General features: G+C 40.4%; 1 protein-coding gene across 1 annotated transcript in view; it reads right to left on the minus strand.

Moving 5' to 3' along the window:
- UPK1A (uroplakin 1A) overlaps positions 1 to 12,833 on the minus strand; it is a 199,850-nt gene extending 187,017 nt beyond the window's left edge. The window contains exon 1 of the mRNA XM_044080443.1: positions 12,694 to 12,833. The gene's annotated coding sequence lies outside the window, so the exon portion shown is untranslated. The remainder of the gene's footprint in view (positions 1 to 12,693) is intronic.
- Between the last annotated feature and the right edge of the window lie 441 nt (positions 12,834 to 13,274).

Here is a 13,274-nt window from a genome sequence, read left to right on the forward strand (position 1 = left end):
GTGACCAGCATTCACTACCTTAACTCAATGAATCCCGAGCAACAACACCTTTTGCTTCTCAAGATCTCCTACACCAGGAAATTACTTACTTCATGGAAGCCTTTTTCCAAAACCCTCAACTGAAAAAACTTTAGAACTTCTGATAAATGGTGTGTTCCAAAATGTGAAATACCATAGCTCTTTTGGTAGGCAGTGGGGTATACACTGGTGTTATATCAAAGGTCAGACTATAGATGCTGGTTTTATACTGCAGATTTAGGAAAGAAAAACTATAGTTTGCCAAAAAAATGTAAGTGTTACGGTCAATTTAAGTACGCAAGACATCGGGAAGAAATTTATCAGCTGTTCAAGAGCTTTCCGATGATGTTATGATGAGAAAGGACAGACTACACCAGTTTGTTGAATTTGTGCAAGTTATGTAAATAATTTCACATTCCAAACAATATGAACTCTACAAAACCAATTTAAGTTAGATTGTATGCATCAGTGGTAATACGGTGTACCTTAAATGTTTTGTACATGATGGCATCATTTATTCATCTGTAGGTCACACAGCTTTTATGGAATTCAATGTCTCAGAATGCCTTCACATTACCCAGGTCTTAATGTCATTGCCAACACTCACAGCTTGAAACCACCACCCCCAACATGACAGTATTGCACTATTTTTCACTCCAACATAACCAAAGCAATAGGTCACATTTTTTCATACACTATTTGGAAATGCTCTTTAATAGCTCCAGCTCTGAACATCGCATGCCGACCATTTCCAGGTCATGGTTAGCAAATCAGGTCAGCTTGTAGTAGATGCTACCCTAGTTTATGTACGTACTATAACAAGGACTTCAGAAATTAGACTTTGAAAACAGTGACAGGTATAGTCATTTCAGGAAAACAGGGAAGTCTCTTAAAATTAAGTATACTTTTACAGGATACACAGGAACTCTTATTTCCAGATGACTAAACACTACTAGGAAGCAATGAGTCAAGTGCAACCTGTGACGATTGGAGCTTAATGTCTGCCTACCCTAACTGAATGCTACTCCCCATTGTTATAAACCCCATTCTTTATCTCCAGATAATAATCACCACGAGTCTAAGACAAGTGTGCATCACTGCACAGGATACCATTCACAGACACAGTAGATAATTCAGTTATCAAAATAAAGCTCAGGATGGATCAGTTTCCTTCGGTGAGCTGCACTATGTCCAATGTGCAGACTGCACAGCACATTTATGAATACCCTAAGTACATGTGCAGACACACTATAACATAGCTAAAGCTCCAGTATAAAAAACTTCCACAGCCATAGCTTAAGACATTGTCTGAAAGGATTCTGCTCAGAATGTAACTAATTTCCCTGTTAGGTTGTCAATTGGAAAGTCAAAGAAAAAGGTGTTAACTAAAATTTGTCCATAAAAGCTTCTTGCATGCAGATTTGTGCCATCTCTGATTGTTTCCACTGCAGTGCATCCTAGAAAGTATCACAGATATCCATACATTCTATATCACTTTTGCAGTACTCCTAACATAAGGGATCTCCTGCAAAATATAGCACATCATCCAGCTATTTTTAGGGGTGTTTGTTTAGTCACGCAGAAAGAGCGCATGCCAGTGTGGGAGGCAAATTTCCCATAAAGATGGTTATAACCACTGACCCTTCCATCTGGGTGCTTCCCACAATCATGCGCAGTGTTTAATTTGCCAAGCATTTGTCCTCAAGAACCCATGTCATCACCCTTCCTCCTTGTCTAGTTACATTTGAAACAAGCATCAATCTGTTGGCTCAGGGTGCTATGGCGGACTCTTCCAGTCCTGGGGGTCAGACACTGGCCAAGAAAAAGGCCAAAAACTCAGGTCTGATAAATCTGATCTCCAGCCTTCCCCAGGTGTCTCTCTCCAAGTCTAATGAAAATCCAGAGGACCTTCCCCAGATGTCTCTCTCCAAGTCTAATGAAAATCCAGAGGATTGTCCGGGTGTTGCCTTTGATTCCTCTGTCGCAAATCCAGACACCGGCATAAAAAAATCAGACTTCTTGGCATTCCAGTTGTCTGCTCCAGGTATTGAAAGGGATCCTCAGCTGATTATATACAATGGACCAAGGTGGATTTGGCAATTCTTAATGAGGGAGGTTATCCCTACTATGCATATTGACCATCAACAAGGGTTAGACCCTCCCAGAGGGTTTGATGTGAAGTTCCACAGAAAAAAAGAAAACTAAACACATTTGCCCTGCAGTTAAGGATCCCCAACAAGACTGGACGTTTTTAATGCTTGAAAGGGTTTAAAGCCTCCTCAAAGGATGTCTGTGCCTGCCCCTTCTTGGTCTTCCACCTCTTAAGAGATCTAGGGAAAAAGGATTCCTGACAAGGATTTCTCCAATAAAGATCAGGATTTGAGAGAAGAGTAATTGGCCTACTCTTCTCACATCCCTTCCCCCTTGAACAAGCATTCAGAGGAATAAGATAGTTAGTCTAGATTCCCCTTTTGGAGGAGCCCTCCTTTGGGGACACTACTTTTTGCATGACAGAATTCTTTAAGTGGGAATGTTCTGGATATCAGAAATTTGAGAGAAGAGGTACTATAAGCTTCTCTAGCTGGAATCTCCAAACACTTCTACTGCTCCTCTTGTTCTAGCTGCACTCCTGGATACCTTTTCAGCAGATTTTGTAGCAGCCGATTCTTGGCCCACAGCTATTAAGAAACCCGATTTTACAAGGTGCCTGATACTATATGGACAGTAGAGCCATGGCTTGCACTGACCTTACCAACACTAGGGGGGGTGAGGCTTTGGCCCTTTCCTTGTTGGGCTCTACCTCTCAGGTTGCCCATCACTATCAAATGCAGTTATGATACAGCTGCTGCTTCTTCCAGGGCTGCTGCATTTGGTTCTATTATGAGGAGTTACTCTTGGTTTTATCTTCAGGCCTCACCAGATAACATTAAAGCCAACTTATTGGAAGCTCCTTTGGATAAAAGTCTTTTTGGTACTGCTGCTGAACTACTTAAACCTCTCCAGGATAAGAGCAAAGCATTGCAGGAATTTAAACATTGTTTGTTTCTCCTCTTCCAAAGTTTCACAGGAATTATCCTTCCAAATTTGCTTTTGTTCACAGACAGTCTTGCCCTCCTCCAAGGGTTCTAGATGTGTACCTCCTACAAAGCCTACCCAGACCTGTATTTCTCAAAGTTGCATTTGACAGTTTGCTTCCCTTTTACCTGGTCCCTTCAATTGTCATCTGCTAAGAGTATTTCATAACTGGAAAACTCTCCCTTCTTTTCTGGGCATCCCTCAACCTCCGACAGCTATCCAATCTTCCCAGAGGTGCTTCATTCTCTTGACCCAGGGCTCTGCTCCATGGCCAGAGATGGAGTATTTATTCCAGAAGGTTTATGGTTCCCAGGAAGAAGGGCACCTGGAGACCAATTCTCGACCTCTCAAGGTACTCTCCTTTCTCTTCAAACTTGGGCTTTTTCTGTCTCTCTGAATCTAATGAATGCCTTCCTTCATATCCCTATCCACACCGTTTTCAGGAAATGTTTGCGTTTCTCTGTTGCTTCCTTGCATTTTCAGTTCTATGCTTTGCCCTTTAACCTTCCTACTACCACAAGGGTATTCATTCATAATATGCCTCGCTCCTGTCATTGCTTTTTGCAAGACGGGGATGGGTCATATCTCCTTATCTGGATGATATGCTCATTCAGGCCTCCTTCTCGAGGTTCTGCTTAGAGTCTGGGGTTCATCATTGATTTTCTTTTGAAAATTTGTCAGTCATCTTTACTCCTTCTCAGGGTAATATTTTCCTTTGTTGTAGGATCCAGACCATCCCCATGATGGTATCTCTGCCTGCCCCTATCTCGCACTTTCCAGTCTCTTCTTCCTCCTCTGGATTTAGTCACAGCCAGGGGCTTTCTCCAGGTCCTCAGGATTATGGCTTCCACTATTCCCATGCGGCCTTTGGCCAGGCCTGACATGAAGAAGCTTCAGTGGGACCTCAAGTCAGTACATCTTCAACACAGTCACCCCCTGGACTTTGATCCACCATTGATCCTCAAAACTTGAATCAGGGCAGGAAGGGGACTAATCAACTTTCTCAGGCCAAGGCTTCCTTTCCAGTCCAAACTCAAGAGCTCTTTACAGATGCCAGAGACAGACAGATGGCAAGGAGCTTCCTTGGGCTCTCTCAAAGTTCAGGGTCTCAAAGTCAGACCACAGCAACATCAGGGAGATGAGGGCTCTGCTTCTAGCTCTTCGGGAGTTTCATCCCCCCTTTCATCCTGGGTCCCTCAATTTTCAGACAGTACCACAGTGATGTGGTATGTCAACAAGCAAGGGGGTACAAGGTTCTACCTTCTTTGCAGACTAGATCTTCAGGTTTAGGATCTAGCAGTTATGTATCATGTGATGCTTCAGGCTGTTTACATTCCCTTCGAACACAATCTAGTGGCAGATACTTTGAGGAGGTCCAGCACACAACCTCATGAATGGAAGCTTCAGAGAGATGCATTCCTGGACATTGTCCATCAGTGGGTAGATCTTTTTACCTCCTCTCCAAGTAGACAACTTACTCTTTTCTGTTATAGACTCAAGTCCTATGGCATGGAAAATGGATTCCTTTGGTTTTCCTTGGGACGGGGATGTTTCCTAATGTCTTCCCTAGTCTATCACTTCTTACAACAGTCTTGCACAAAAATCAGCAGAACTCTCCCCCAAAACCTTGTTAGGGACTCCCTTTTGGCCCAGACAGCATTGGTTCCTCAATCACCATCAGTTACTGCACTGGGTGTACCTTCTCATACAAGACTTGTCCACTCAAACTTCGGCGATAGATAAAAAGGTGCCTAAAGGGGATCAGAACCCCAAGGACATGGTTGGGTCCCTACAGGAGGCCAATAATCCAATTACCAGGAAATCACAGTTGTCCAAATGAGGAGGCACAGTTGTCCAAATGAGGAGGAGATTTTCTATCTGATACCTCTCTTGCCATCAGGATCCTCTGTCTGCAGAGTTTTCGCTGATCCTCTATTTGTGTTATCTGCTCCAAGCTGGGTTGGCATATTCTACAGTTAATGCTCACCCATCAGCAATTTCAGCTCATCTGCCATTGAATCCTCTTCTGGCCTCCTTATTTGAGGTCAAACAGTTGCTTAAAGGCATCCTTATTAGGCTCCCAGGAAGCCTATTCTACCTTCGAGACCTCAGTTTTGTTCTTGGAAAAAAAAAAAAAAAAAAGAAAACAATACAGGCTCCTTTGAGCCTACTTCAGCTTCATTGCAACATTGTACTTGTAAGACTTATTTTGTCTCTCACTTTGGCCAAGGAGGTTTCCGAACTACAGGTTTTCATTGCTGTTCCTCCTCTTTTTCACAGGGACATGGTGTCTCTTTGTACGAATCCTTCTTTATGTCCAAGGTGGGCAATGAGTTGCCCCTTAATAAATCTATTAATTTGCCCTCCTTTTTTCCTTTTCCACAGTCTGCCAGAGACAAGGTTCTTCACACCTTGGAATTGCATAGACAGCTCAGATGACACTTGGATAAAACTAAAGTTATTTGCAAATCTGACCAGCTTTTTTTTTTTCATCCCAGGTCTTTCGGTTTAGCCGTTTCTGAACAGACTGCCTCTTCCTGCATTTCTAAATTCTTTTTTGGATTCCTTTTATTGCAAATTTCCTTCCTTTGCAGGAAAGGCTCACTCTACCAGAGCCGTTTCCTCTGGGGCCTTTCTCAAGGGGGTGGTATCAGTTCCACCCTTGAAGCTGCTACTTGGTCTTCTGCCCATACCTTAATAGGCATTACAAGATGGATTTCATTTCCAGGGGGAGAGCTGACTTTGCCAGGGCTATCCAACATGGGTCTGTTCAAGGTTCTTCAGAGTGCCTTCCTCCTCCCAGGTTTCCGCTTGAACTTTTGCACTCTCCCTTAAGGAATACTGCAGCAGTGATATGGAAGGACAAAGTACAGTTGAGTAAAATCATACAGCAGTAGATGTCCTTCTCTTCAGTGTTGCAGTATTCACTCCCTCCTTCTCTCTTGCTGCCTCAGCTCTAGCCCTAGGGACAATATTCTTCCTGGGACTTTTCAGTCCACAAGTACGTGTGTCCATGTCACCTTTATGCCCTACACCATGTAGGGGGAGCACATGCGTGACATATGGTGCCTGTAGATACCAAGGGCTTTGGTATACTGGTCTAGCCTTGACAGGAGATCCCTTACATTAGCAATAGTGAAAAGAAGGAAATCTACCGTCATGGTAAGAATACACACACAAAGGTTCAGCAAGGGGAAAGATACACCCCAAGGTTCTATGATCTAGGAAACCAACCCGCAATATACATGACTAAACAAGACCTCCACTAAAACCTCAGATTTATAAATGCAGATTAAAAAAATAAATAGTAGATGACAGTGTAATTACTTCTCAATACTAATTTGTTGCTTCTTTATCCCATTCTTCATTAAGCTGTCCAGCAGAAATTCACTTTTGCAGCCTATACGTGCTCACTAGCATACTAAAGACATCCTGAGGTTTTAATTTTCTTCTCAATTTTTGAAGAAAGTTTGGGCTAAATAAACCCTTAGTACCCTTAATTTGTTTTACCATTTCTCATACTTTTTTGCAATTCATTTGCACAAGTATATAGTCTTACAAATTAGCCAAAAGTACCACTTGTAGCCGTTTACATGTTCCAACTTGCCATTTGTCAAATGTTACCGCTCTCTACAGAGCCAACATCGGGGTTGCTCTGCATAACATAGGGAGAGTTTTTATGGTGTCTGTTATTTAGCATGGACATTTCTAACTTTTCCTATATTGGAGTACATTATATTCTTCCTACTCCCAAGCTCAAAGTTTCACCTCTTTTGAAATCACATAAGGAGTTCCATGCAGTCATTTCCTGACTGCACATAAAATATGCCTTTACCTTCTCTTAACAGACATCAAACCTTCATGGCTGTTCTCTTCCTGGCTACTAGTGACTTCCCCCAAGCTATACATCCTCAAAATCATCCTGTACTAGATTTACAGGAATTTTGAAACTCTGCCACTTGAATGTATGGCACCCCAACCCAAAGCTCAAAGCTAAACAGGACTGACTCTCACAATCAGACCTCAATATTTTTTTTTTCTGGAAAAAGAAATAAATACACACCCTTGAAAAGGCAAGCTACAATAACCCTTGGCAGGCATTTCTTAATATTCTCAACCCCTCCCCCCTGAAAACTAAGGTCAGGGTACAGGACGCAGCCAGTCAAGTCTAAAAAAAATATATTTTCACTGACATGAGGCTCAAGTGAACAATGGGCTTCAACAGCCAAAAGCAGCCTACAAAATTTCACGTTTCCTAACTATTAATCCTAGACATGCCATTGTATAAATGTGCAATTCATGTTTCTGCTGCTTACACACATGTAACATAATTGTTTTGGTGCATCTCTTGCCTTTACAGCCTAAGCTGCATCTCAAAAGGGTCTAGAGAGAGACAGAGATATGCAACACAAAAGGTCTTTAAAAGTCATCCAAAATGTTTACAGTGGACTACAAAAAGAAATCAGCTGTCATTAAGAAAATGGCTTAGCAAGTTAGAGGGGTACTGGAAATCGAACAGGTTATTTAGGAGGATGGAAGAGGTGTAAGAATCTAAGAAGGGAAGAGAGTTTGTGATTACATTAATTGCATTAACTGTACTTATAATTACATGCTAGGCAGAAGTGCATTGACATTCTTTTATTAGTTAGATAGTATTTTAGATTAGATTTGAAGGAGAGTTTGGAATGTTACAACTGTCTAACTGCATTGACCAAATTACAGGGACACTGGAAAACTTTACCCACGAGTTTCCAAACTTTACATCATGCCCTTTACACAAAATCCACAACTTTTTACTGGTAAACAAATGTCAAAATTAAAATAAAATTTATTAAAAAGTCTGACTAGACAATTTTGTCCATTTCAACAGGAGCCAAGGGAGAAAAGCTCCACAACTGTAACAGAAAATACATATACATATGTGAAAAGTGAATCACAATGTATTGTAAATACATAGATTACTACAAATAGTGACATGCAATGTAATACACAAAAGCCATTAATAAAAACAAGATAAAATACAATACCATGCAATACTGAAACATGCCAACATGGTATAAGTGAAGAAGTTTATTACTCAACATAAATGTCAGAGTGCAACACCGAAATAGTGGACAAGGTGGAAGGGTGGAGGAGAGTAGAGGAGCAGAGTGGAGAGTGAGAAACAAGTATTTGTTAGAGACACTAAGTGGAGTAGATATGGGAAACAGGATTGAGAGTAGTTATGACCCCTTTAACTACAAATGTTACAAAGATTTGTATATTTGACTAATCAGCAGATTGCAACAGTTTCGCAAAATGTTACAGTATATGGGAAAGGAAAGCCAAGATAACTTTCCAGTAATTTATTCCATGCCTGGTTCTCAGTCAGGCTATGGGATCATACAAATCAAGTTAAACAGGCAAGGAGAGAATTTTTCATTGACAAAGAAAAATGAATAGGTGTGAGAAATCGGTAAAGCAGTAACTACAATGTTTTGTTCTGTATGGTAAAGTTTCCCTGCTATTAGTAGTTTATCCTGTGTGTTATTTAAAAGTAATAAGAGGTTTAAAATGACTTGGCCGCATAAAACGTTGAATGTTATTTAAATGCACCACAGTTTATGGAAATTTACATTACTAGCATTTAAGAAGTTTTGGATTAAATATTACAATTATTGTGTGTGTGTGTGTGTGTGTGTGTGTGTGTGTGTGTGTGTGTGTGTGTGTGTGTGTGTGTAAGTGCCAACTGTTGTTGGAATTCCATTTTCAGAAAAAAAAATAAACTTCCATTACAATCTAGTCAAGATGGAATGCCAAAAAGGAATGCCCAATATGTACATGTTGCACTGCTTGCGACATTTACAAGCATTGAAGAGGTAGAGAAAAATGCACTACATTTAAAAGAAATTTAGAATGAAGGCATGAACACATAGCACCACACATGTTTAGTAAACTTAATGATTGTTATATCCTATGCCTTACTAAACTATTAGAAGGCAATGGGGTTAGTATTAAAATCGGCAATGGGGTTAGTATTAAAATCCATACCGCCATATTTTTTTTCTAGTTTTTCTATACTTTGATAAAGTTTTCTGCAATTTTCTAAAGGCCTCCCCATTTACTACAATCATTACTTTGTAAAAAAGTAAGCCGACATAACACCCCCCCCCCAAAAAAAAAGCACTGCTCTCATCTGTTTAAATTTACCATAAATTACCAAATTTGTAGTCCTGGTATAAAACAGGCATTATTCCTCCACTTTCAGTTAAACTTATAATACTGGTTACAGACAGAACAACATGGCTAATCCCTTATATCTAATGTCCCACTTACAATGAAGTATGGAAAATTACCTAAAGTAACAATTTTTCACAACAGTGCATTATACACATTTATAAATGTATACTAGGACAAGCTATTTTGTTACAGCTCTGAAGAAGTGTTGTACAATGTGCAGAGGAAAAGCAAAATCAGGGTTGACCATGTTCTTAAATCAGGCAGACAAGAAGCCACACCCGATCCTACCTGAAAAGTCATACTGAATGACCAAGACAAACCTTTTTTTTCCCCAACACACACAAAAAAAAAAAAAAAAAAAAGGGACAGGTACAACTGCAACTTATTCACCAGTCAATTAAGCAACAGCAGATATCCCTTGTCTATATTGCAGCACATCCACAAATTCTCAGACTAAATACCACAAGGCTATCACAACCATGCATCTACAACTAGTTACTAAACATATTACCTAGTGAAACATCTAAAACTATTGCTTAAATAAAAGCAATTACAGTGTAAACCCTTAAGTGGGTCACTCTCTCTCTTTATAAACCTCTAGATTAAAACAAAGTATTTTAAACCGATTTTAAATTAACAGCACATTTACAAGGAAGTTTAATGGATGGCTAAGCTGAAGTTGATACAAATATTGCAATATTACTTTCCTAACAGGCCACTTCTTTAATTCACCCACTTCACTTTCTTTCCTAACAGGCCACTTCTTTAATTCATCCACTTCACTTTATTTTATACAGGCCTGATCTTTTAATCTACTAAAGTAATATTAAGTGTGTGTGTGTGTGGGGGGGGGGGGGCTGTAGTGCTGCACCAGTAGCAATATCTTTTTACTACTGTGCGTTTTTGATCAGAGCTATAGAAAGTGGGGCCTTACAAATGTCAAGTCCAAGATAACTTTGTCCCCAAAGCTACCATTCCCCCTCCCCCCAGTTAGTTACAACATACATTGCTATTCTCTGTGATATTCAGTCATCCTGCAGGCTCATATTACCATGTTGTGTCCATCCTATCCACAAAAGTAGGAAATATATATAGCAAGGAAACATATGGTCAGAATTGTGTGAAGATCCAGACAGGTAACTAAACTTAAGACACTGCCATTCAAGGGGACCTATATGGCATATTTTTACCAGGGGATACACAAAAGAAAGTTTAAAAGACAAGGCTGATAATGCACAGCACGTGGTGGCAGCATCAGATATTGTGGGGAACTTCAGGACAGCACTGGACAGACAAAGTAACTGACTGGGTGAAGAGAACAGAATGTACTTCTGTTCTGAATCTGGTTTGGGCAGAGGAGATGAGCCAGACACTACTAAACTGGATATGAGTACTGGGCAAACATACTGGCAAGAATCAATGGCCCTGTCACAGTAACACAAGTGAAAAAAGTTTATATATATATATATATATATATATATATATATATATATATATATATATATATATATATATATATATATATAAACTACTGAAGAGAACATCAGCCATGTCTCCTGCGTGCCATGTCTCCTGCGTTTTTGTGAGGGGGCATAATTCCAGATGGTAAAGGTAGTGGTGGGTGGGGGTTAGGAAAATATATGTTTACAATGAGAGAATCATGGCTAGCCTTAGGCATAGGCCAACTAGGCGGCTGCCTAGGGCGCCGATCTATCAGGGGCACTTTTCCAGTATTTAATTGGTGTACATTGACCAGGATGGGAGCACCGGGTGGTGTGGTGGGGGGCGCTGTGGAGCCATTTTGCCTAGGGCACCAGTTGACCTAAGGCAGCTCCTGGAGATAATAAAAATACATGACTAAGACCGTCCAAATATAAATTCCTCTGTATACCTAGCTTTTTATGCCCATTTTCTCTCCCTTGGACGTACCAAACCAGACATTCCTCTCAGCACCATAACCGGTGTCAAACGCTTGGTCAACATTTTCTGTATACGTCACCAAACATGTGACCTTTACAATACACAGAAAACAGTCATTAAGGAGGATAGAGAACACCTTTTCAGACAAACGTTTTACTGTGGACCATTTAGCAAATAAAATTGCTGTTAAGTAACTTGATCTGGAGACCTTCAAGCTGCAAGCCTATTACAAGGGTGGAAACAGTTTACTTTTTGTGTATTTTTTAAGCAAAAAGCAATACAAAGCACTATTATCAAGTGTTATGGCAACGAAGAATACAGAACTTGTATTTGTATTTAAAACGAAAAATGAGATTACACAACAGCAGCATTCTGGTTGGTGAAACAACCTTGTCAAGTAATGCAACATATTGGTGAGATAAATTCTAATATATGCCCACACACTTGTATTTAGAAGTGCACTAGTACATTTCAAACAAAAGCGGACTAGACAAGGGTGCTGGGACGTTAGTTTCTGTACAGATTTCTGCTTGGTTTCTTCTCTGATTAATGTCTTCCACTGCGCTCACCTAAACAAGAAGGAATCACATTCCACAGGTGCCAGAACAGGGCGGACCACTGCTGTAATGTCGCCAACATCGAAGTAAGATACAAGAGAGTCATGGGGAATGCAGAAAAACCTGTTATGGGAACAGGTAGTTCAAACCCACCCCCGGCCGCTCAGCAGGTGCTTTGTTTCACCTGTTAGCATTCTCTCCTTTTCCAAACACTTAAGCCACAAAGATGGGTAGCTTTTCCCCAGCTCAAAGGGGCGTTGTACCTAGCCAAACTCCTGATTTACTCAAGTCTCACGAAGTCGGGAATTTAGTGGTGTGCCAGCGGTGTACCAATCCGGTAAAAATCTTGGATATTCACCGTGATTTATGGCAGCCAACGAAAAGCTGAAACAGGGAGGGGATTTTCAGCTCTTTAGACACCAACTTAAAGCTGCTTTTTTCCAATTCTCAAGACAGCAGAAACAAAACACCACATCAATAGCCCTCAAATATCCACACGACTTTAGCTTCCAGCACAGTTTCTATAGTCCAAACAGTTTATTTCATCAAATCATAAACCCAATAAGACGCAGGGGGAGCGATCGTTTCATTTTACAAACCAAATAATGTGTCTACAAGAGTAAGACAGCACCCATCGCGCACACAAACACGCCTCAGCCATTAGGACTGAAATTACTACATAACTACATTCAAAGTCACCAAACACAGAAATCAAACTTGCCTCCATTCCATTGAATACTTACATTCACTTTTTCTACAGTCCAGCCATCTTTCAAATGCTTTATTTACGAGGTATTACATTACAGACAAAATCAAAACTTAAACCACCTGTCTGAGTCTGCTGTCCCACAACTTATTAAAGGAGATGCAGAAGAGGACAGTAGTAATAATAATAATATCTTACCTACGAGACCGAATATTCCTTCTACTTCCTCAGAAGCCTATGGGACCAAAACAAATGCCCCGTAAACGTGCAACCCTAAGTTTTACAACACCTTCACAGAACTTACTAACCAGCTCCTCCCATTACAGGTGATTAAAACCACCGAGAGCGCGGTGTCGTAACAAAAATTTAGGGAGGGGCACAGGTGAGGTTACTACTGTCCCACATAATCTATAATAAAAATGCAACTAACATTGCTCAGATATGGCATTATTCCACTCCACACCACAGGGGTGTAGTTAGAGATTTACATTTTGTACTCAAGCCTAATGTTGTTGCCCCCACTACACATCTATCACTTTAAAAATGTACTCAACCCTCAAAATACTACCCCCAGACACATAGAGACACCTTACTTTCAACTGTTACCATTTACAGCCATAAAAAGCTAGTTTTAAATGTGCAGTCCTTCTGAGAAAGAATTACATACCTTTATGCTACACATATTCATTTACATAGTTCTAAACATGATGTGCTTTTTGAGTGTTGATATTTGTGAGGGACACTTGGAAAAAGGGTACTCTTTTGAGCACACTGAGTAT

The sequence above is a fragment of the Protopterus annectens genome, chromosome 8.part0 (assembly GCF_019279795.1).
Source record: "Protopterus annectens isolate FY-2018-M chromosome 8.part0, PAN1.0, whole genome shotgun sequence".
In the NCBI taxonomy this organism is placed as follows: Eukaryota; Metazoa; Chordata; order Ceratodontiformes; family Protopteridae; genus Protopterus; species Protopterus annectens.